This window comes from Anser brachyrhynchus (genome assembly GCF_964034855.1).
Source record: "Anser brachyrhynchus genome assembly, contig: SCAFFOLD_79, whole genome shotgun sequence".
NCBI lineage: Eukaryota > Metazoa > Chordata > Aves > Anseriformes > Anatidae > Anser > Anser brachyrhynchus.
The window spans coordinates 295,241-316,785 of NW_027663906.1; the positions used below are offsets into that span (position 1 = coordinate 295,241).

A 21,545-nucleotide genomic window follows, 5' to 3' on the forward strand; every position below is an offset into this window, starting at 1 on the left:
TCCACAGAGTGCACTGGCACCACTGGGGATGCTCTGCAGTGAGTCCAGAGATTGCACTGGCACCACTGGGGATGCAGTGCAGTGAGTGCAGAGAGTGCACTGGCACCACTGGGGATGCACTTCAGTGAGTTCAGAGAGTGCACTTGCACCACTGGGGATGGGTTTCAAGCCAACTGCATTAACCGCTCATGCTTCTTTCTTATGAGACGTTAGTAAACCAATTACATAGCCTTGTCAAGACTAAATCACAGGTAAAAATCCTGTACATCTCATGTGGCCAACCACTCCCAACTAGGATTCCAAGAACCAGGAGGTTCGGTGAAAATAGGGCTAGTGCTATTAGAGGGGTGATTATTAGGGTAAGCCCTAAGCTGTCTTTAATGGAGAAGTATGGGTGGAATGGGATTTTGTCGCAGTCTGATACGATTCCTAGTGGGTTATTTGAGCCTGATTCGTGTAGGAAGGTTAGGTGGACTAGGGTGATTCCTGCAATTAGGAAGGGCAGTAGGAAGTGGATGGCGAAGAATCGGGTTAAGGTTGGATTGTCTACTGAGAATCCTCCTCAGGCTCATTCTACTAGAGTTTGCCCAATGTACGGGATGGCTGAGAATAGGTTGGTGATTACGGTGGCCCCTCAGAATGACATTTGTCCTCATGGTAGGACATACCCTACGAAGGCAGTTGCTATTAGGGTGAGTAGGTGGATTACTCCTGTGTTTCAGGTTTCTTTGTATAGGTAGGAGCCGTAGTAGAGGCCTCGTCCGATGTGTAAGTAGATGCAGATAAAGAAGAGCGAAGCACCGTTGGCGTGGAGGTTGCGGATGAGCCATCCGTACTGGACGTCTCGGCATGTGTGAGCTACTGAGGAGAAGGCGAGTGAAGTGTCTGCGGTGTAGTGTATGGCTAGTAGCAGGCCTGTTAGGATTTGTGTGGCTAAGCAGATGGCTAGAAGGGAGCCGAAGTTTCATCAGGCAGAGATGTTGGAGGGGGCGGGTAGGTCGATTAGGGAGTTGTTGATTATTTTTAGTAGGGGATGGGATTTGCGGATGTTAGGGGCCATTAGTGAGTCTGTGTGTTATTAGGATTATTACCAGGATGGAGAGGGCGAAGGATCCTAGGTAGGCCTTAATTAGCCCTGTGTGTATTGAGGTTGCGGCTTTGCTTGCGGCTACTTGTAGTTCAGCAAGGCCCTCTGGCCCTATTTTTTTGAGTCAGGAGAGGTCGATCAAGTGTAGGGCAATGTTTTGTCCCTTTTCTAGTAGGTTTTTGGAGAAGAATCGGTGTACTAGGGGGTTGAAGTACCCTAATGCAGAGGAGAAGTTTATGAGGGGGTTTGGTTTGGGGTGAGTGAGGGTGTGTGTTATGTTCGATAGTTCTAGGGCTAGGATGATTCCTAGGATTGTTATGAGGATGGCAGCGGTTTTGGTGATAAGGGGTATGGTTATTGGGGGGGTTTTGGTTGGTGTGATGAAAGAGGTAATGATTATTCCTGCTGTAATGCTGCCTAGGGCGAGTCGGGTTAGGGGGGCGGTGATTAGTGGGTTGTTTTCGTTTATTGATACTATTGGGGGGATTCGGGTTTGTCCAGCTTGGACTAGGATGGTTATGCGGATGCTGTAGGTTGCGGTGAATGCTGTGGCTATAAGGGTTAGGAGTAGGGCTCAAGTATTTAGGTATGATGTGTTTAAGCTTTCGATGATGAGGTCTTTTGAGTAGAATCCGGCTAGGAATGGGGTTCCTATCAGCGCCAGGTTTCCGATGGTTAGGCAGGAAGTAGTGACTGGGAGTATTTTCTGTAGGCCTCCTATCTTTCGGATATCTTGTTCTCCGTTTAGGTTGTGGATGATAGACCCTGAGCATAGGAATAGTATGGCTTTAAAGAAGGCATGGGTTGAGATGTGTAGGAAGGCTAGTTGTGGGAGGTTTAGTCCGATAGTGACTATTATTAGTCCTAGTTGGCTGGATGTTGAGAAAGCAATGATTTTTTTGATGTCATTTTGGGTTAGGGCGCATGTGGCAGCGAATAGGGTTGATAGAGCACCTAGGCATAGGCAGGCAGTTAGGGCTGTCTGGTTGGTGGCTAGCAGGGGGTGCATGCGGATGAGCAGGAAGATTCCGGCTACTACTATGGTACTGGAGTGCAGTAGGGCTGATACTGGGGTGGGGCCTTCTATTGCTGCGGGCAGTCATGGGTGGAGTCCAAATTGGGCGGATTTTCCTGCGGCTGCGAGGATTAATCCTATGAGGGGGAGGATTGGGGTTTGGTGGGGGTGTACGGCTTGTTGGATCTCTCAGGTGTTGAATGTTGAAGCTAGTCATGCTATGCTCAGGATCAGTCCGATGTCTCCGATTCGGTTGTAGATTACGGCTCGTAGGGCGGCGGTGTTGGCATCTGCTCGGCCTTGTCATCAGCCGATGAGAAGGAAGGACATGATTCGTACTCCTTCCCAGCCTACGAATAGGAGGAATATGTTGTTTGCGGTTGTTAGGAGGAGTATGGCGACTAGGAATGTCAGTAGGTAGGTGAAAAATTTTGTTACGTATGGCTCTGAGGCCATGTATCATATGGCGAATTGTAGGATTGATCATGTTACAAATAGGGCGATTGGAAGAAATGTTATTGAGTATTGGTCTATTTTTAGGCTCAGGGGGATTTTAAAGTTTATAATGAATTTTCACTCCCAGTGGCAGGTGACAGATTCTACTCCCGAGTAGATGAATGCGGTTGTAGGGGCTAGGCTAATTAGGAATGCGGTTTTAACAGCGCGGGTGGTGGCTTGTGGGGTGTTTTTAAAGTTTTTAAATAGAAATGGCAGGATGATTGGGGTTAGGAGGATTGTCAGCGTGAGTAGTGTGAGGGAGTTGATTAGTAGTGTGGGGTTCACTACTTTTACTTGGATTTGCACCAAGATGGGTGGTTCCTAAGACCAGTGGATTGCTGTTATCCTTTAAAAGTAAGGGGGCTGAGGTTTTAGGCTCAGATGTAAGAGTTAGCAGCTCTTGTTGGTTAAACCCTCCCCTCGGCAGGTAAGAAGGTTTGAACTTCTATTCTTAGAATCACAGTCTAATGTTTGGTTTAAACTATACTTGCATGAGGGGATTCCGGAGATCAGTTCGGGTTTGAGGATTAGGAGGAATATTGGGATAATGTGGAGTGTTATGAGCAGGTGTTCTCGCGTGGTTGAGTTTTGCATAGATGTGATGTGGGAGGGGATTGAGCCTCGTTGGGTCATTAGTAGTATGAATAAGGTGTAGGAGGCGGTTAGTAGGGTTGCGATTCCTGTTAGGATGATCGTGAAGGCAGATCAGTTGAATAAGGTGATTATAATGGTTAGCTCTGCTATGAGGTTTGTTGTTGGGGGTAAGGCTATGTTTGTTAGATTGGCCAGCAATCATCAGGTAGCTATGAGTGGTAGGAGAGGTTGTAGGCCTCGTGTGAGTAGTAGAATTCGGCTGTGCGTACGTTCATAGTTTGTGTTGGCTAGGCAGAATAGTATGGAGGAAGTTAGTCCATGGGAAATTATTAGGATCATTGCCCCTGAGAATGATCAGTGGGTTTGGATTATTCCTGCGGCGATAACTAGGCCTATGTGGCTAACGGATGAATAAGCGATTAGTGATTTTAGGTCTGTCTGTCGTAGGCAGATTGAGCTAGTCATTAGGGCGCCTCATAGGGCCAGGGTTAGGAAGGGGTAGTGCAGGAGGTTGGACAGTGGGCCCATAAATAGAGTGACTCGTATAATTCCGTATCCTCCTAGCTTTAGTAGTAGGGCGGCGAGGAGTATTGAGCCTGCGATGGGTGCTTCTACGTGGGCTTTTGGCAGTCAGAGGTGTAGGCCGTATAGTGGGGCTTTTACTATGAATGCTATGAGCAGTGCTAGACCTGATAGTATTCCTGTCCATGAGGTGGATAGGGTTGGGTGGGTTAGTTGTAGGGTTGGCAGGTGCAGGGTGCCAATTTTCACGTATAGGTGTATGATTGTGATTAGCAGGGGTAGAGAGCTTACTAGCGTGTAGAATAGCAGGTAGATGCCAGCGCTTAGGCGTTCTGGTTGGTTCCCCCATCGGGTGATTAAGATTAGGGTGGGAATGAGGGTTGCTTCAAATGAGATGTAAAATAGTGCTAGTTCTGTGGTGGAAAAGGCTAGTAGGATGAATGGCTGGACTGCGACTAAGGTTGAGATAAAGATTCGTTTGCGTTGTAGGGGTTCTTGTTGCAGGTGGTTTTGGCTTGCTATGATTATGAGTGGGAGTAGTCAGCAGGATAGTACTAGGAGGGGGGATGAGATTTGGTCAATTCCTGTTCAGTTGGATAAAAATTTGTAGGGGTAGTAGGTTGGGATTAATCGCTGTAGGCTTAGGGCAGCGATTAGGAGGCTGTATAAGGTGGTGTTAGTCCATAGAAATTTTGGTGGAGACAGCAGGGCTGTTGGAAGAAGTATGATTGTGGGTAGGATGATTTTTAGCATTGCAGGAGGTTTAGGTTGTGTAGATGGTCGGAGCCATGTGTGCGGGTGGAGGCTACTAGGATGGCCAGGCCTGTGCCCGCCTCACACGCTGAGAAGGTTAGCATGAGAATTGGTACCATGGTGAATGAGGAGACTTGGTTTTCGATGGATCATATTGATAGGCCTACGAATATCGATAATATTATGCTTTCAAGGCGTAGTAGGGCGGATACTAGGTGGGTTCGGTGGAAGGCTAGTCCTAGTCCGCTGAAAATGAAGGCTGAGTAGAAGCTTAAATGTAGGGGCGACATAAAAAAGTTACAGGGTTGGCTGTAATCTGCTGGGTCGAAACCAGCTATCTTTTTGGTTAGACTAACTTTCTGTTATTCTGCTCATTCTAGGCCCCCTTGAATTCACTCGTAGGCCAGTCCGAGTGTTAGGAGAAGGAGGATCACTACAGTTCAGGTGAGGGTCATTAGGGGGGATTGGAGTTGGACGGCTCATGGCAGGGGGAGTAGGAGGGCGATTTCTAGGTCGAATAGGACGAACAGGATGGCTACTGAGGAAGAATCGGACTGAGAATGGTAATCGAGCAGATCCAAGTGGGTCGAATCCACATTCGTACGGTGAGAGTTTCTCTGAGTCGGGGTTTATTTGGGCGAGTCAGAAGTTTAATGCGGTTAGGGCGGCGCTTAGGATTGATGATAGGGCGAATATGAACATGAGTGCGTTCATTGCTCTCCTCTGGGTTTATACCAGATTCTAGAGATTGGAAGTCAATTGTAATTAATATACTAGAAGAGCAAGATCCTCATCAGTAGATGGTTATGTAGAGGAATAGTCAGATGACGTCTACGAAGTGTCAGTATCAGGCTGCTGCCTCGAATCCGAAGTGGTGGTCTGATGTAAAGTGGAACTTGATCAGTCGGAAGAGGCAGACGGTCAGGAAGGAGGATCCGATGATTACGTGGAGTCCGTGGAATCCAGTGGCAACGAAGAAGGTAGATCCGTAGACGCTATCGGCGATTGAGAATGGGGCTTCGTGGTATTCTATTGCTTGTAGGGCTGTGAAGTAGAATCCCAGGAGGATCGTTAGGGTTAGGGCGTGGATGGCGTGTTTTCGGTTTCCTTCTGTGATGCTGTGATGGGCTCACGTTACGGTAACGCCTGAGGCTAGTAGGATGGCTGTGTTTAGTAGGGGGACTTCTATCGGGTTGAGTGGTTTAATTCCTGTTGGGGGTCATTGGCCTCCTAGTTCTGGGGTTGGGGCCAGGCTCGAGTGGAAGAACGCTCAGAAGAACCCTAAGAAGAAGAATGCTTCGGATGTGATGAAAAGGATTATGCCGTATCGTAGGCCTTTTTGGACTGTGGGAGTGTGATGGCCTTGGAAGGTGCTTTCTCGTACAATGTCTCGTCATCATTGGAGTATTACTAGGAGTATTGAGATGAGGCCTAGGGTTAGTAGTATGGATGAGTTGTAGTGGAATCACATGATTAATCCTGAGGTTGTGAGTAGGGCGGCGGCTGCCCCGAAGATTGGTCAAGGGCTTGGGTCAACTATGTGGTATGAGTGTGCTTGGTGTGCCATTAGATGTTTTCTTGTAAGTATAGGCTTAGAAGGAGCACGAAGACGTAGGCCTGGATTATGGCTACTGCTACTTCTAGGATGGTTAGGAGTAGTAGGATGATTATTGTTAGGATGGATACTGCAGGAAGGGTGGGTATTAATGCAATGGAGGCTGTAGAGATGAGTTGGATGAGTAAGTGTCCTGCTGTAAGGTTGGCTGTAAGGCGGACTCCGAGGGCTAGGGGGCGGATTAGTAGGCTGGTTGTTTCGATCAGGATTAGTGCGGGGATTAGGGGTGTAGGGGTACCTTCGGGTAATAGGTGGGCTAAAGAGGCTGATGGTTGGTTTCGTAGGCCTGTTAGTAGTGTGGCGAGCCATAGTGGGAAGGCTAGGGCTATGTTCATAGATAGTTGGGTGGTTGGGGTGAATGTATATGGAAGGAGGCCTAGAAGGTTGATTGTAAGAAGTATGATTATTAGGGATGTAAATATTATGGCTCATTTGTGGCCATTTTTGTTGAGTGGGACTATTAGTTGTTTTGTGATTAGGTGAAGGAGTCATGTTTGGATAGTAGAAAGGCGGTTGTTGATTCATCGGTTGTTTGGGGACGGGAATAGTAGGGCTGGGAAGAGTAGGGATAGTAGGATTAAGGGGATGCCGAATAGATTGGGGCTGGAAAATTGGTCAAAGAAGCTTAGGTTCATGGTCAGGATCATGGTGTGGGTTTGGTAGTGAGGGAGGTCTTATTTGATGGGGGGTTGGTTGTGGTGAAGGCTAGTAGTTTTGGTTGGATGAGGAGTGCTAGGGTTAATCAGGTTATAATTATGATTGAAAATCATGGTGCGGGGTTAAGCTGTGGCATATCATTAAGGAGGGGGAAGTCCCTCTTTGGCTAGCTTAAAAGGCGAGTGCTGTTGCATAGCTTCTTAATGATTAGGATGATGATAGAAGGGACGATCAGGCCTCGAAATGTGGGAGTGGGGTTGATTCTACTACAATGGGTATGTAGCTGTGATTAGCCCCGCAAATTTCTGAGCATTGTCCGTAAAAAATCCCAGGCCGGGTGGTAATGAATGAAGTTTGGTTTAGTCGGCCTGGGATTGCGTCTGTTTTAACTCCGAGCGTTGGGACTGCTCAGGAGTGGAGTACGTCTCCTGCAGTAATGATTACGCGGATGGGGGATTCTATTGGGATAACTACGCGGTGGTCAACTTCTAGCAGTCGGAAGTGGCCGTTGGGTAAGTCTGGGGTGGGCACTATGTAGGAGTCGAATGATAGGTCTTTGAAGTCTGTGTATTCGTAGCTTCAGTATCATTGGTGGCCGATGGCTTTTAGGGTGAGGTCTGGTTCGTCGATTTCGTCCATTATGTAGAGGATTTGTAGGGATGGGAGGGCGAGGAGTACCAGGACGATAGCAGGTAGGATTGTCCAGATCAGCTCTACTTCTTGGGCGTCTACAGCATTGGACGAGAGTTTTTCTGTTAGTATGTGGGCTAAAAGGTAGAGAACTAGGCTGCAGATAGCTAGGGCAACGATTAGGGCGTGGTCGTGGAATTCAACGAGTTCTTCTATGATGGGTGATGAGGCGTCTTGGAATCCTAGTTGGGAGTGGTTGGCCACATGAGATGTACAGGATTTTTACCTGTGATTTAGTCTTGACAAGGCTATGTAATTGGTTTACTAACGTCTCATAAGAAAGAAGCATGAGCGGTTAATGCAGTTGGCTTGAAACCAGCATGTGAGGGTTCGATTCCTTCCTTTCTTGTACTTGGACGAAGGCCGGTTCCTCGAAAGTATGGTATGGGGGAGGGCAGCCGTGGATTCATTCAACGTTTGTGGTAGTTAGTTCTGGTTGTAGGACTTTTCGTTTGGCCGAAAAGGTTTCTCAGATGATGAATATTAGTATGATTACGGCTACTATTGAGATTAGGGAGCCGATGGAGGAAATGGTGTTTCATAGTGTGTAGGCGTCGGGATAGTCCGAGTATCGTCGGGGTATTCCTGCTAGGCCTAGGAAGTGCTGGGGGAAGAACGTTAGGTTTACTCCTGTAAATATTACCCCGAAGTGGGCTTTTGCTCATGTTTGGTGTAGGGTAAACCCAGTGAGTAGTGGGAATCAGTGAGTAAATCCTGCTAGAATGGCAAAGACGGCGCCTATGGATAGGACGTAGTGGAAGTGGGCAACTACGTAGTACGTGTCGTGCAGGGCGATGTCTAGGGAAGAGTTTGCAAGAACGATTCCTGTTAATCCTCCGATGGTAAATAGGAAGATAAATCCTAGAGCTCATAGTATTGGGGGGGGTCTCATTTGATTGTTCCTCCGTGCAGGGTGGCTAGTCAGCTAAATACTTTGATTCCGGTAGGGATGGCAATGATTATAGTGGCTGATGTAAAGTAGGCTCGGGTATCAACGTCTATTCCTACTGTAAACATGTGGTGAGCTCAGACGATGAATCCTAGGAAGCCGATGGATAGTATGGCTCAGACTATTCCCATGTAGCCGAAGGGCTCCTTTTTGCCTGAGTAGTACGTGACTACGTGTGAGATGATTCCGAACCCCGGTAGGATCAGAATATAGACTTCTGGGTGTCCGAAGAATCAGAATAGGTGTTGGTACAGGATTGGGTCTCCTCCTCCAGCGGGGTCGAAGAATGTGGTGTTTAGGTTTCGATCAGTTAGTAATATTGTAATACCGGCGGCGAGTACGGGGAGTGATAGAAGGAGTAGGATGGCGGTAATTAGTACGGATCAGACAAATAGTGGGGTTTGGTATTGTGAGAGTGCGGGGGGTTTTATGTTGATGGCTGTGGTGATAAAGTTGATGGCCCCAAGGATGGAGGAGATACCGGCTAAGTGGAGTGAGAAGATAGCCAGGTCTACTGAAGCTCCGGCGTGGGCAAGGTCACCTGCTAGGGGAGGGTAGACAGTTCAGCCTGTGCCGGCGCCAGCTTCTACAGTGGATGAGGCTAGTAGTAGGAGGAATGATGGGGGGAGGAGTCAAAAGCTTATGTTGTTTATTCGCGGGAATGCTATGTCGGGGGCACCGATTATGAGGGGGACTAATCAGTTGCCGAATCCTCCGATCATGATGGGTATGACTATAAAGAAGCTTATTACAAAGGCGTGAGCGGTAACGATTACATTGTAAATTTGGTCGTCGCCTAGGAGAGTTCCTGGTTGTCCTAGTTCTGCGCGGATTAATAGGCTGAGTGCGGTGCCGACTATTCCTGCTCATGCCCCGAAGATGAGGTACAGGGTGCCAATATCCTTATGGTTAGTGGAAAATAGTCATCGGTTGATGAAGGTGACGGGTAAGATGGCTGAGTGTTGAAGCGTTAGGCTGTAGTCCTTTTTACAGAGGTTTAATTCCTCTTCTTATCGGCTCTGTAGTGAAATTCATGTTGAGTTGCAAGCTCATCGATGCGCACTAGGGTGCGTCAGGGTCTTTGTAGGCAGAAGCCAATTGGTTTAGGCATTTAGCTGTTAACTAGAGTTTTGTGGGATCGAAGCCCATCTGTCTAGGGAGGCTTTAGCTTAATTAAAGCGTCTGACTTGCATTCAGAAGATACAGGTTAATATTCTGTAAGTCTTAATGTGCAGAAACTAAGAGGGTTTAACTCTTATTTAAGGCTTTGAAGGCCTTCGGTTTGGGGTGTTATCCTAAGTTTCTAGACAATGGCATGTATTATTGGGGACAGGGGAAGTAAGAGGATTGATAGTGAGGCAAGGACCGCAGTAGGTGTGCTTGGGGCTTTGCTAGTGTATCATTGTTTTATGTGGTTAGAGGAGTTGGGGGGAAGGGTAATTGTTGAGTGGTATGCGAGGCGTAGGTAGAAGAAGAGGCTGAGCAGTGATAGCATGGCAATTGCCATGGCTGCTGGTGTTATTTCCTGTTTAGTTAGTTCTTGGATGATAAGTCACTTTGGTATAAAGCCTGTTAATGGGGGGAGGCCTGCTAGGGATAAAAGTACTAGTATTAGGGTGGCGTTTAGCACTGGGGTTTTTGTTCATGAGGTTGTGATCATGGATAGGTTAAGGGCTTTGATTTTGTTAAGGGCTAGGAATACGGCTGATGTTATGATTGTGTATAGGTAGAAGGTAAGTAAGGCCAATTTGGGGCTGTAAACTAGGATGATGGCGATTCAGCCTAAGTGGGAGATGGACGAGAAGGCTAGGATTTTGCGTGTTTGTGTTTGGTTCAGTCCTATTCAGCCTCCTAGTGCTGTTGAGGCTAGGGCCATGGCGGTGAGTAGAGCTGGGTCGAGGGATTTGGATGTTAGTAGGAGCAGGGTTAGTGGGGGGAATTTTATGAGGGTCGAGAGTAGCAGGGCTGTTATTAGTGGCGATCCTTGTAGAACTTCTGGGAATCAGAAGTGAAATGGCACTAGGCCCAGTTTAATAGCGATTGCTGCTGTCAGTAGTAGACAGGAGGTTGGGTGGTTTATTTGTGTGATGTCTCATTGGCCGGTGACTCAGGCATTGGTTATGCTAGAGAATAGGACCAGGGCGGAAGCAGCTGCTTGGGTTAGGAAGTATTTCGTTGCGGCTTCTACTGCTCGTGGGTGGTGGGATTTGGCAATTAGGGGAATGATGGCTAGTGCGTTGATCTCCAGTCCTGTCCAGGCCAGAACTCAGTGGTTGCTGGAAATTGTGATTGTGGTGCCCAAGATGAGGCTGAAGGTTATGATTGGGGTCGCGTAAGGGTTCATTAGTAGAGGAGGGGGTTAAGCCATCATTTTCGGGGTATGGGCCCGATAGCTTGATTAGCTGACTCTACTAGAAAATAATATAAGGGAAGTATGGAGAATTTTGATTTCTCTTGTGTGGGTTCAATTCCTACTTTTCTAAGGTCAACAGGAAATGAGAGGGCTGTTATACCTCTATGTTCACTTTATCATAGTGACCCTTTGTAGTTCAGGCACATTTCCTTATGTAAGGAGGTAGGCCTGCATAGCAGATAGGTATGCTGATGTGTCAGAGGCACAGAGCTAGTGTGAGGGGTAGGAAGTTTTTTCATAGTAGGTGCATTAGTTGGTCATATCGGAATCGTGGGTATGAAGCTCGGACCCATAAGAAACCAGAAGATAGTAGGAGGACTTTTGTGGCTAGGATGACGGGGAATAGTTCTGTGGGTGGCCCTAGGGCGCTTGGGTTTAGGAATATGATGGCTGTAAGTGTATTTATTAGCATAATGTTCGCATATTCAGCTAGGAAGAATAAGGCGAAGGGTCCTGCGGCGTATTCAACGTTAAACCCTGAGACTAGCTCAGATTCGCCCTCTGTGAGGTCAAAAGGAGCTCGGTTTGTCTCTGCTAGGGTGGATACGTATCATATTATTGCTAGGGGTCATGAGGAGAAAATGAAGTATAGAGGCTCCTGTGCGACGGCAAAGGAGCTGAGTGTGTAGCTTCCGCTTAGTATGATTATTGATAGCAGGATTATGGCCAGTGTCACTTCGTATGAAATGGTCTGTGCTACTGCCCGTAGGGCTCCGATTAGTGCGTATTTTGAGTTCGAGGCTCAGCCTGATCATAGGACTGAGTAGACGGCTAGGCTTGACATGGCTATTAGGAAGAGAACTCCGAGGTTTAGATCTGCTAGGGGAAATGGGAGTGGTAGTGGTGCTCAAGTGGTGAGGGCTAGGACAAGGGCTAGTATTGGTATCAGAATGAATAGAAGTGGGGAAGAGGTAGAGGGTCGGATGGGCTCTTTGGTAAATAGTTTCAGTCCGTCCGCAAATGGTTGAAGTAGGCCAAAAGGCCCAACAACGTTAGGGCCTTTGCGGGATTGTATGTAGCTTAGGATTTTCCGTTCTACTAGGGTTAGGAAGGCTACGGCAATCAGGATTGGGATGATGTATAGGAGGGATATAATGAGGCAGCTTAGTGTTGTTATTTGAATCATGGGTGAAGCTAGGGAGAGGATTTGAACCTCTGGGGAAAGGGCTTAAGCCTTCTGCACTTGCCGGGCTCTGCCACTCTAGCTGGTCCTTTTCTAGGATTGAAAGTGGTGGGGGAAGGCCCTCTTCACGGTTTAGTTGGTTTCACTGCTTAGAGGGGGGGGGGCGTGCTTGTGGTATTGGCCCCACTTTCCCGGTCCTTTCGTACTGGGGAGAGTGTGTCATAGATAGAAACCGACCTGGATTGCTCCGGTCTGAACTCAGATCACGTAGGACTGTTAATCGTTGAACAAACGAACCCTTAATAGCGGCTGCACCATTAGGATGTCCTGATCCAACATCGAGGTCGTAAACCCCCCTGTCGATATGGGCTCTTGAGGGGGATTGCGCTGTTATCCCTGGGGTAGCTTGGTCCATTAATCAATTATATTGGGTCTGGTCACTGTTAGCACTTTGAGGGGTAGCTCTAGGTAAAGAGGTATGGTCTTGTTTTTGGAGGATTTGTTCTCCTCCAAGGTCACCCCAACCGAAAAATATCGACCAGGCTCTGCGATGGTAGTGGCCCCAGTGGGGTTGATTGAGGATTCGCGGTGGTCGTTGATTTTTAAGTTCCACAGGGTCTTCTCGTCTTATGTTCACATCCCCGCTTTTGCACGGGGAGATCAATTTCACTGATTATCTGTGAGAGACAGTTAAGACCTCGTTTAGCCATTCATACAAGTCTCGATTTATGGGACAATTGATTGCGCTATCTTTGCACGGTTAGGATACCGCGGCCGTTAAACCTAAGTCACCGGGCAGGCATCACCTTCAATACTTGTTTAATTTGCTGAAGGCTATGTTTTTGGTAAACAGTCGGGCCTTATTAATTTGCCGAGTTCCTTTCACAGATTTTAATCGCTCTTATAGGCGCTCCTGAGTCGGGTTAACAGGGTTAGTTAATACGTGGTCTTGTAGGGGTTTTTGTATCTGTCTAGGTCTGTTAATAATGTTTCTATGTAAGCTTGCGCCGTTAGAGGGGTGTGGCCCTGTACATGAGGGGCCTAGGATGATTCCTAGGATTGTTATGAGGATGGCAGCGGTTTTGGTGATAAGGGGTATGGTTATTGGGGGGGTTTTGGTTGGTGTGATGAAAGAGGTAATGATTATTCCTGCTGTAATGCTGCCTAGGGCGAGTCGGGTTAGGGGGGCGGTGATTAGTGGGTTGTTTTCGTTTATTGATACTATTGGGGGGATTCGGGTTTGTCCAGCTTGGACTAGGATGGTTATGCGGATGCTGTAGGTTGCGGTGAATGCTGTGGCTATAAGGGTTAGGAGTAGGGCTCAAGTATTTAGGTATGATGTGTTTAAGCTTTCGATGATGAGGTCTTTTGAGTAGAATCCGGCTAGGAATGGGGTTCCTATCAGCGCCAGGTTTCCGATGGTTAGGCAGGAAGTAGTGACTGGGAGTATTTTCTGTAGGCCTCCTATCTTTCGGATATCTTGTTCTCCGTTTAGGTTGTGGATGATAGACCCTGAGCATAGGAATAGTATGGCTTTAAAGAAGGCATGGGTTGAGATGTGTAGGAAGGCTAGTTGTGGGAGGTTTAGTCCGATAGTGACTATTATTAGTCCTAGTTGGCTGGATGTTGAGAAAGCAATGATTTTTTTGATGTCATTTTGGGTTAGGGCGCATGTGGCAGCGAATAGGGTTGATAGAGCACCTAGGCATAGGCAGGCAGTTAGGGCTGTCTGGTTGGTGGCTAGCAGGGGGTGCATGCGGATGAGCAGGAAGATTCCGGCTACTACTATGGTACTGGAGTGCAGTAGGGCTGATACTGGGGTGGGGCCTTCTATTGCTGCGGGCAGTCATGGGTGGAGTCCAAATTGGGCGGATTTTCCTGCGGCTGCGAGGATTAATCCTATGAGGGGGAGGATTGGGGTTTGGTGGGGGTGTACGGCTTGTTGGATCTCTCAGGTGTTGAATGTTGAAGCTAGTCATGCTATGCTCAGGATCAGTCCGATGTCTCCGATTCGGTTGTAGATTACGGCTCGTAGGGCGGCGGTGTTGGCATCTGCTCGGCCTTGTCATCAGCCGATGAGAAGGAAGGACATGATTCGTACTCCTTCCCAGCCTACGAATAGGAGGAATATGTTGTTTGCGGTTGTTAGGAGGAGTATGGCGACTAGGAATGTCAGTAGGTAGGTGAAAAATTTTGTTACGTATGGCTCTGAGGCCATGTATCATATGGCGAATTGTAGGATTGATCATGTTACAAATAGGGCGATTGGAAGAAATGTTATTGAGTATTGGTCTATTTTTAGGCTCAGGGGGATTTTAAAGTTTATAATGAATTTTCACTCCCAGTGGCAGGTGACAGATTCTACTCCCGAGTAGATGAATGCGGTTGTAGGGGCTAGGCTAATTAGGAATGCGGTTTTAACAGCGCGGGTGGTGGCTTGTGGGGTGTTTTTAAAGTTTTTAAATAGAAATGGCAGGATGATTGGGGTTAGGAGGATTGTCAGCGTGAGTAGTGTGAGGGAGTTGATTAGTAGTGTGGGGTTCACTACTTTTACTTGGATTTGCACCAAGATGGGTGGTTCCTAAGACCAGTGGATTGCTGTTATCCTTTAAAAGTAAGGGGGCTGAGGTTTTAGGCTCAGATGTAAGAGTTAGCAGCTCTTGTTGGTTAAACCCTCCCCTCGGCAGGTAAGAAGGTTTGAACTTCTATTCTTAGAATCACAGTCTAATGTTTGGTTTAAACTATACTTGCATGAGGGGATTCCGGAGATCAGTTCGGGTTTGAGGATTAGGAGGAATATTGGGATAATGTGGAGTGTTATGAGCAGGTGTTCTCGCGTGGTTGAGTTTTGCATAGATGTGATGTGGGAGGGGATTGAGCCTCGTTGGGTCATTAGTAGTATGAATAAGGTGTAGGAGGCGGTTAGTAGGGTTGCGATTCCTGTTAGGATGATCGTGAAGGCAGATCAGTTGAATAAGGTGATTATAATGGTTAGCTCTGCTATGAGGTTTGTTGTTGGGGGTAAGGCTATGTTTGTTAGATTGGCCAGCAATCATCAAGTAGCTATGAGTGGTAGGAGAGGTTGTAGGCCTCGTGTGAGTAGTAGAATTCGGCTGTGCGTACGTTCATAGTTTGTGTTGGCTAGGCAGAATAGTATGGAGGAAGTTAGTCCATGGGAAATTATTAGGATCATTGCCCCTGAGAATGATCAGTGGGTTTGGATTATTCCTGCGGCGATAACTAGGCCTATGTGGCTAACGGATGAATAAGCGATTAGTGATTTTAGGTCTGTCTGTCGTAGGCAGATTGAGCTAGTCATTAGGGCGCCTCATAGGGCCAGGGTTAGGAAGGGGTAGTGCAGGAGGTTGGACAGTGGGCCCATAAATAGAGTGACTCGTATAATTCCGTATCCTCCTAGCTTTAGTAGTAGGGCGGCGAGGAGTATTGAGCCTGCGATGGGTGCTTCTACGTGGGCTTTTGGCAGTCAGAGGTGTAGGCCGTATAGTGGGGCTTTTACTATGAATGCTATGAGCAGTGCTAGACCTGATAGTATTCCTGTCCATGAGGTGGATAGGGTTGGGTGGGTTAGTTGTAGGGTTGGCAGGTGCAGGGTGCCAATTTTCACGTATAGGTGTATGATTGTGATTAGCAGGGGTAGAGAGCTTACTGGCGTGTAGAATAGCAGGTAGATGCCAGCGCTTAGGCGTTCTGGTTGGTTCCCCCATCGGGTGATTAAGATTAGGGTGGGAATGAGGGTTGCTTCAAATGAGATGTAAAATAGTGCTAGTTCTGTGGTGGAAAAGGCTAGTAGGATGAATGGCTGGACTGCGACTAAGGTTGAGATAAAGATTCGTTTGCGTTGTAGGGGTTCTTGTTGCAGGTGGTTTTGGCTTGCTATGATTATGAGTGGGAGTAGTCAGCAGGATAGTACTAGGAGGGGGGATGAGATTTGGTCAATTCCTGTTCAGTTGGATAAAAATTTGTAGGGGTAGTAGGTTGGGATTAATCACTGTAGGCTTAGGGCAGCGATTAGGAGGCTGTATAAGGTGGTGTTAGTCCATAGAAATTTTGGTGGAGACAGCAGGGCTGTTGGAAGAAGTATGATTGTGGGTAGGATGATTTTTAGCATTGCAGGAGGTTTAGGTTGTGTAGATGGTCGGAGCCATGTGTGCGGGTGGAGGCTACTAGGATGGCCAGGCCTGTGCCCGCCTCACACGCTGAGAAGGTTAGCATGAGAATTGGTACCATGGTGAATGAGGAGACTTGGTTTTCGATGGATCATATTGATAGGCCTACGAATATCGATAATATTATGCTTTCAAGGCGTAGTAGGGCGGATACTAGGTGGGTTCGGTGGAAGGCTAGTCCTAGTCCGCTGAAAATGAAGGCTGAGTAGAAGCTTAAATGTAGGGGCGACATAAAAAAGTTACAGGGTTGGCTGTAATCTGCTGGGTCGAAACCAGCTATCTTTTTGGTTAGACTAACTTTCTGTTATTCTGCTCATTCTAGGCCCCCTTGAATTCACTCGTAGGCCAGTCCGAGTGTTAGGAGAAGGAGGATCACTACAGTTCAGGTGAGGGTCATTAGGGGGGATTGGAGTTGGACGGCTCATGGCAGGGGGAGTAGGAGGGCGATTTCTAGGTCGAATAGGACGAACAGGATGGCTACTGAGGAAGAATCGGACTGAGAATGGTAATCGAGCAGATCCAAGTGGGTCGAATCCACATTCGTACGGTGAGAGTTTCTCTGAGTCGGGGTTTATTTGGGCGAGTCAGAAGTTTAATGCGGTTAGGGCGGCGCTTAGGATTGATGATAGGGCGAATATGAACATGAGTGCGTTCATTGCTCTCCTCTGGGTTTATACCAGATTCTAGAGATTGGAAGTCAATTGTAATTAATATACTAGAAGAGCAAGATCCTCATCAGTAGATGGTTATGTAGAGGAATAGTCAGATGACGTCTACGAAGTGTCAGTATCAGGCTGCTGCCTCGAATCCGAAGTGGTGGTCTGATGTAAAGTGGAACTTGATCAGTCGGAAGAGGCAGACGGTCAGGAAGGAGGATCCGATGATTACGTGGAGTCCGTGGAATCCAGTGGCAACGAAGAAGGTAGATCCGTAGACGCTATCGGCGATTGAGAATGGGGCTTCGTGGTATTCTATTGCTTGTAGGGCTGTGAAGTAGAATCCCAGGAGGATCGTTAGGGTTAGGGCGTGGATGGCGTGTTTTCGGTTTCCTTCTGTGATGCTGTGATGGGCTCACGTTACGGTAACGCCTGAGGCTAGTAGGATGGCTGTGTTTAGTAGGGGGACTTCTATCGGGTTGAGTGGTTTAATTCCTGTTGGGGGTCATTGGCCTCCTAGTTCTGGGGTTGGGGCCAGGCTCGAGTGGAAGAACGCTCAGAAGAACCCTAAGAAGAAGAATGCTTCGGATGTGATGAAAAGGATTATGCCGTATCGTAGGCCTTTTTGGACTGTGGGAGTGTGATGGCCTTGGAAGGTGCTTTCTCGTACAATGTCTCGTCATCATTGGAGTATTACTAGGAGTATTGAGATGAGGCCTAGGGTTAGTAGTATGGATGAGTTGTAGTGGAATCACATGATTAATCCTGAGGTTGTGAGTAGGGCGGCGGCTGCCCCGAAGATTGGTCAAGGGCTTGGGTCAACTATGTGGTATGAGTGTGCTTGGTGTGCCATTAGATGTTTTCTTGTAAGTATAGGCTTAGAAGGAGCACGAAGACGTAGGCCTGGATTATGGCTACTGCTACTTCTAGGATGGTTAGGAGTAGTAGGATGATTATTGTTAGGATGGATACTGCAGGAAGGGTGGGTATTAATGCAATGGAGGCTGTAGAGATGAGTTGGATGAGTAAGTGTCCTGCTGTAAGGTTGGCTGTAAGGCGGACTCCGAGGGCTAGGGGGCGGATTAGTAGGCTGGTTGTTTCGATCAGGATTAGTGCGGGGATTAGGGGTGTAGGGGTACCTTCGGGTAATAGGTGGGCTAAAGAGGCTGATGGTTGGTTTCGTAGGCCTGTTAGTAGTGTGGCGAGCCATAGTGGGAAGGCTAGGGCTATGTTCATAGATAGTTGGGTGGTTGGGGTGAATGTATATGGAAGGAGGCCTAGAAGGTTGATTGTAAGAAGTATGATTATTAGGGATGTAAATATTATGGCTCATTTGTGGCCATTTTTGTTGAGTGGGACTATTAGTTGTTTTGTGATTAGGTGAAGGAGTCATGTTTGGATAGTAGAAAGGCGGTTGTTGATTCATCGGTTGTTTGGGGACGGGAATAGTAGGGCTGGGAAGAGTAGGGATAGTAGGATTAAGGGGATGCCGAATAGATTGGGGCTGGAAAATTGGTCAAAGAAGCTTAGGTTCATGGTCAGGATCATGGTGTGGGTTTGGTAGTGAGGGAGGTCTTATTTGATGGGGGGTTGGTTGTGGTGAAGGCTAGTAGTTTTGGTTGGATGAGGAGTGCTAGGGTTAATCAGGTTATAATTATGATTGAAAATCATGGTGCGGGGTTAAGCTGTGGCATATCATTAAGGAGGGGGAAGTCCCTCTTTGGCTAGCTTAAAAGGCTAGTGCTGTTGCATAGCTTCTTAATGATTAGGATGATGATAGAAGGGACGATCAGGCCTCGAAATGTGGGAGTGGGGTTGATTCTACTACAATGGGTATGTAGCTGTGATTAGCCCCGCAAATTTCTGAGCATTGTCCGTAAAAAATCCCAGGCCGGGTGGTAATGAATGAAGTTTGGTTTAGTCGGCCTGGGATTGCGTCTGTTTTAACTCCGAGCGTTGGGACTGCTCAGGAGTGGAGTACGTCTCCTGCAGTAATGATTACGCGGATGGGGGATTCTATTGGGATAACTACGCGGTGGTCAACTTCTAGCAGTCGGAAGTGGCCGTTGGGTAAGTCTGGGGTGGGCACTATGTAGGAGTCGAATGATAGGTCTTTGAAGTCTGTGTATTCGTAGCTTCAGTATCATTGGTGGCCGATGGCTTTTAGGGTGAGGTCTGGTTCGTCGATTTCGTCCATTATGTAGAGGATTTGTAGGGATGGGAGGGCGAGGAGTACCAGGACGATAGCAGGTAGGATTGTCCAGATCAGCTCTACTTCTTGGGCGTCTACAGCATTGGACGAGAGTTTTTCTGTTAGTATGTGGGCTAAAAGGTAGAGAACTAGGCTGCAGATAGCTAGGGCAACGATTAGGGCGTGGTCGTGGAATTCAACGAGTTCTTCTATGATGGGTGATGAGGCGTCTTGGAATCCTAGTTGGGAGTGGTTGGCCACATGAGATGTACAGGATTTTTACCTGTGATTTAGTCTTGACAAGGCTATGTAATTGGTTTACTAACGTCTCATAAGAAAGAAGCATGAGCGGTTAATGCAGTTGGCTTGAAACCAGCATGTGAGGGTTCGATTCCTTCCTTTCTTGTACTTGGACGAAGGCCGGTTCCTCGAAAGTATGGTATGGGGGAGGGCAGCCGTGGATTCATTCAACGTTTGTGGTAGTTAGTTCTGGTTGTAGGACTTTTCGTTTGGCCGGAAAGGCTTCTCAGATGATGAATATTAGTATGATTACGGCTACTATTGAGATTAGGGAGCCGATGGAGGAAATGGTGTTTCATAGTGTGTAGGCGTCGGGATAGTCCGAGTATCGTCGGGGTATTCCTGCTAGGCCTAGGAAGTGCTGGGGGAAGAACGTTAGGTTTACTCCTGTAAATATTACCCCGAAGTGGGCTTTTGCTCATGTTTGGTGTAGGGTAAACCCAGTGAGTAGTGGGAATCAGTGAGTAAATCCTGCTAGAATGGCAAAGACGGCGCCTATGGATAGGACGTAGTGGAAGTGGGCAACTACGTAGTACGTGTCGTGCAGGGCGATGTCTAGGGAAGAGTTTGCAAGAACGATTCCTGTTAATCCTCCGATGGTAAATAGGAAGATAAATCCTAGAGCTCATAGTATTGGGGGGGTCTCATTTGATTGTTCCTCCGTGCAGGGTGGCTAGTCAGCTAAATACTTTGATTCCGGTAGGGATGGCAATGATTATAGTGGCTGATGTAAAGTAGGCTCGGGTATCAACGTCTATTCCTACTGTAAACATGTGGTGAGCTCAGACGATGAATCCTAGGAAGCCGATGGATAGTATGGCTCAGACTATTCCCATGTAGCCGAAGGGCTCCTTTTTGCCTGAGTAGTACGTGACTACGTGTGAGATGATTCCGAACCCCGGTAGGATCAGAATATAGACTTCTGGGTGTCCGAAGAATCAGAATAGGTGTTGGTACAGGATTGGGTCTCCTCCTCCAGCGGGGTCGAAGAATGTGGTGTTTAGGTTTCGATCAGTTAGTAATATTGTAATACCGGCGGCGAGTACGGGGAGTGATAGAAGGAGTAGGATGGCGGTAATTAGTACGGATCAGACAAATAGTGGGGTTTGGTATTGTGAGAGTGCGGGGGGTTTTATGTTGATGGCTGTGGTGATAAAGTTGATGGCCCCAAGGATGGAGGAGATACCGGCTAAGTGGAGTGAGAAGATAGCCAGGTCTACTGAAGCTCCGGCGTGGGCAAGGTCACCTGCTAGGGGAGGGTAGACAGTTCAGCCTGTGCCGGCGCCAGCTTCTACAGTGGATGAGGCTAGTAGGAGGAGGAATGATGGGGGGAGGAGTCAAAAGCTTATGTTGTTTATTCGCGGGAATGCTATGTCGGGGGCACCGATTATGAGGGGGACTAATCAGTTGCCGAATCCTCCGATCATGATGGGTATGACTATAAAGAAGCTTATTACAAAGGCGTGAGCGGTAACGATTACATTGTAAATTTGGTCGTCGCCTAGGAGAGTTCCTGGTTGTCCTAGTTCTGCGCGGATTAATAGGCTGAGTGCGGTGCCGACTATTCCTGCTCATGCCCCGAAGATGAGGTACAGGGTGCCAATATCCTTATGGTTAGTGGAAAATAGTCATCGGTTGATGAAGGTGACGGGTAAGATGGCTGAGTGTTGAAGCGTTAGGCTGTAGTCCTTTTTACAGAGGTTTAATTCCTCTTCTTATCGGCTCTGTAGTGAAATTCATGTTGAGTTGCAAGCTCATCGATGCGCACTAGGGTGCGTCAGGGTCTTTGTAGGCAGAAGCCAATTGGTTTAGGCATTTAGCTGTTAACTAGAGTTTTGTGGGATCGAAGCCCATCTGTCTAGGGAGGCTTTAGCTTAATTAAAGCGTCTGACTTGCATTCAGAAGATACAGGTTAATATTCTGTAAGTCTTAATGTGCAGAAACTAAGAGGGTTTAACTCTTATTTAAGGCTTTGAAGGCCTTCGGTTTGGGGTGTTATCCTAAGTTTCTAGACAATGGCATGTATTATTGGGGACAGGGGAAGTAAGAGGATTGATAGTGAGGCAAGGACCGCAGTAGGTGTGCTTGGGGCTTTGCTAGTGTATCATTGTTTTATGTGGTTAGAGGAGTTGGGGGGAAGGGTAATTGTTGAGTGGTATGCGAGGCGTAGGTAGAAGAAGAGGCTGAGCAGTGATAGCATGGCAATTGCCATGGCTGCTGGTGTTATTTCCTGTTTAGTTAGTTCTTGGATGATAAGTCACTTTGGTATAAAGCCTGTTAATGGGGGGAGGCCTG

At 47.5% G+C, this 21,545-nt stretch overlaps 2 long non-coding RNA genes across 3 annotated transcripts in view; one reads left to right on the top strand and one right to left on the bottom strand.

Annotated features, from left to right (window-relative positions):
* Window positions 1–19,223, bottom strand: part of LOC308186676 — a 34,176-nt gene extending 14,953 nt beyond the window's left edge. Inside the window, exons 1-2 of the long non-coding RNA XR_013944185.1 lie at window positions 18,201–19,223; window positions 6,625–6,789 (exon numbers count right to left, since the gene is read on the bottom strand). This is a non-coding gene — a long non-coding RNA (uncharacterized lncRNA). The remainder of the gene's footprint in view (window positions 1–6,624; window positions 6,790–18,200) is intronic.
* Window positions 1–21,545, top strand: part of LOC308186674 — a 413,864-nt gene that overhangs the window by 34,589 nt on the left and 357,730 nt on the right. Inside the window, exon 1 of one of the 2 annotated variants that reach the window (XR_013944181.1) lies at window positions 307–409. The exons of the other annotated variant lie outside the window; for it this stretch is intronic. This is a non-coding gene — a long non-coding RNA (uncharacterized lncRNA). Of the gene's footprint in view, window positions 1–306; window positions 410–21,545 lie in introns of those variants that run through there. 2 annotated transcript variants of the gene reach the window in all.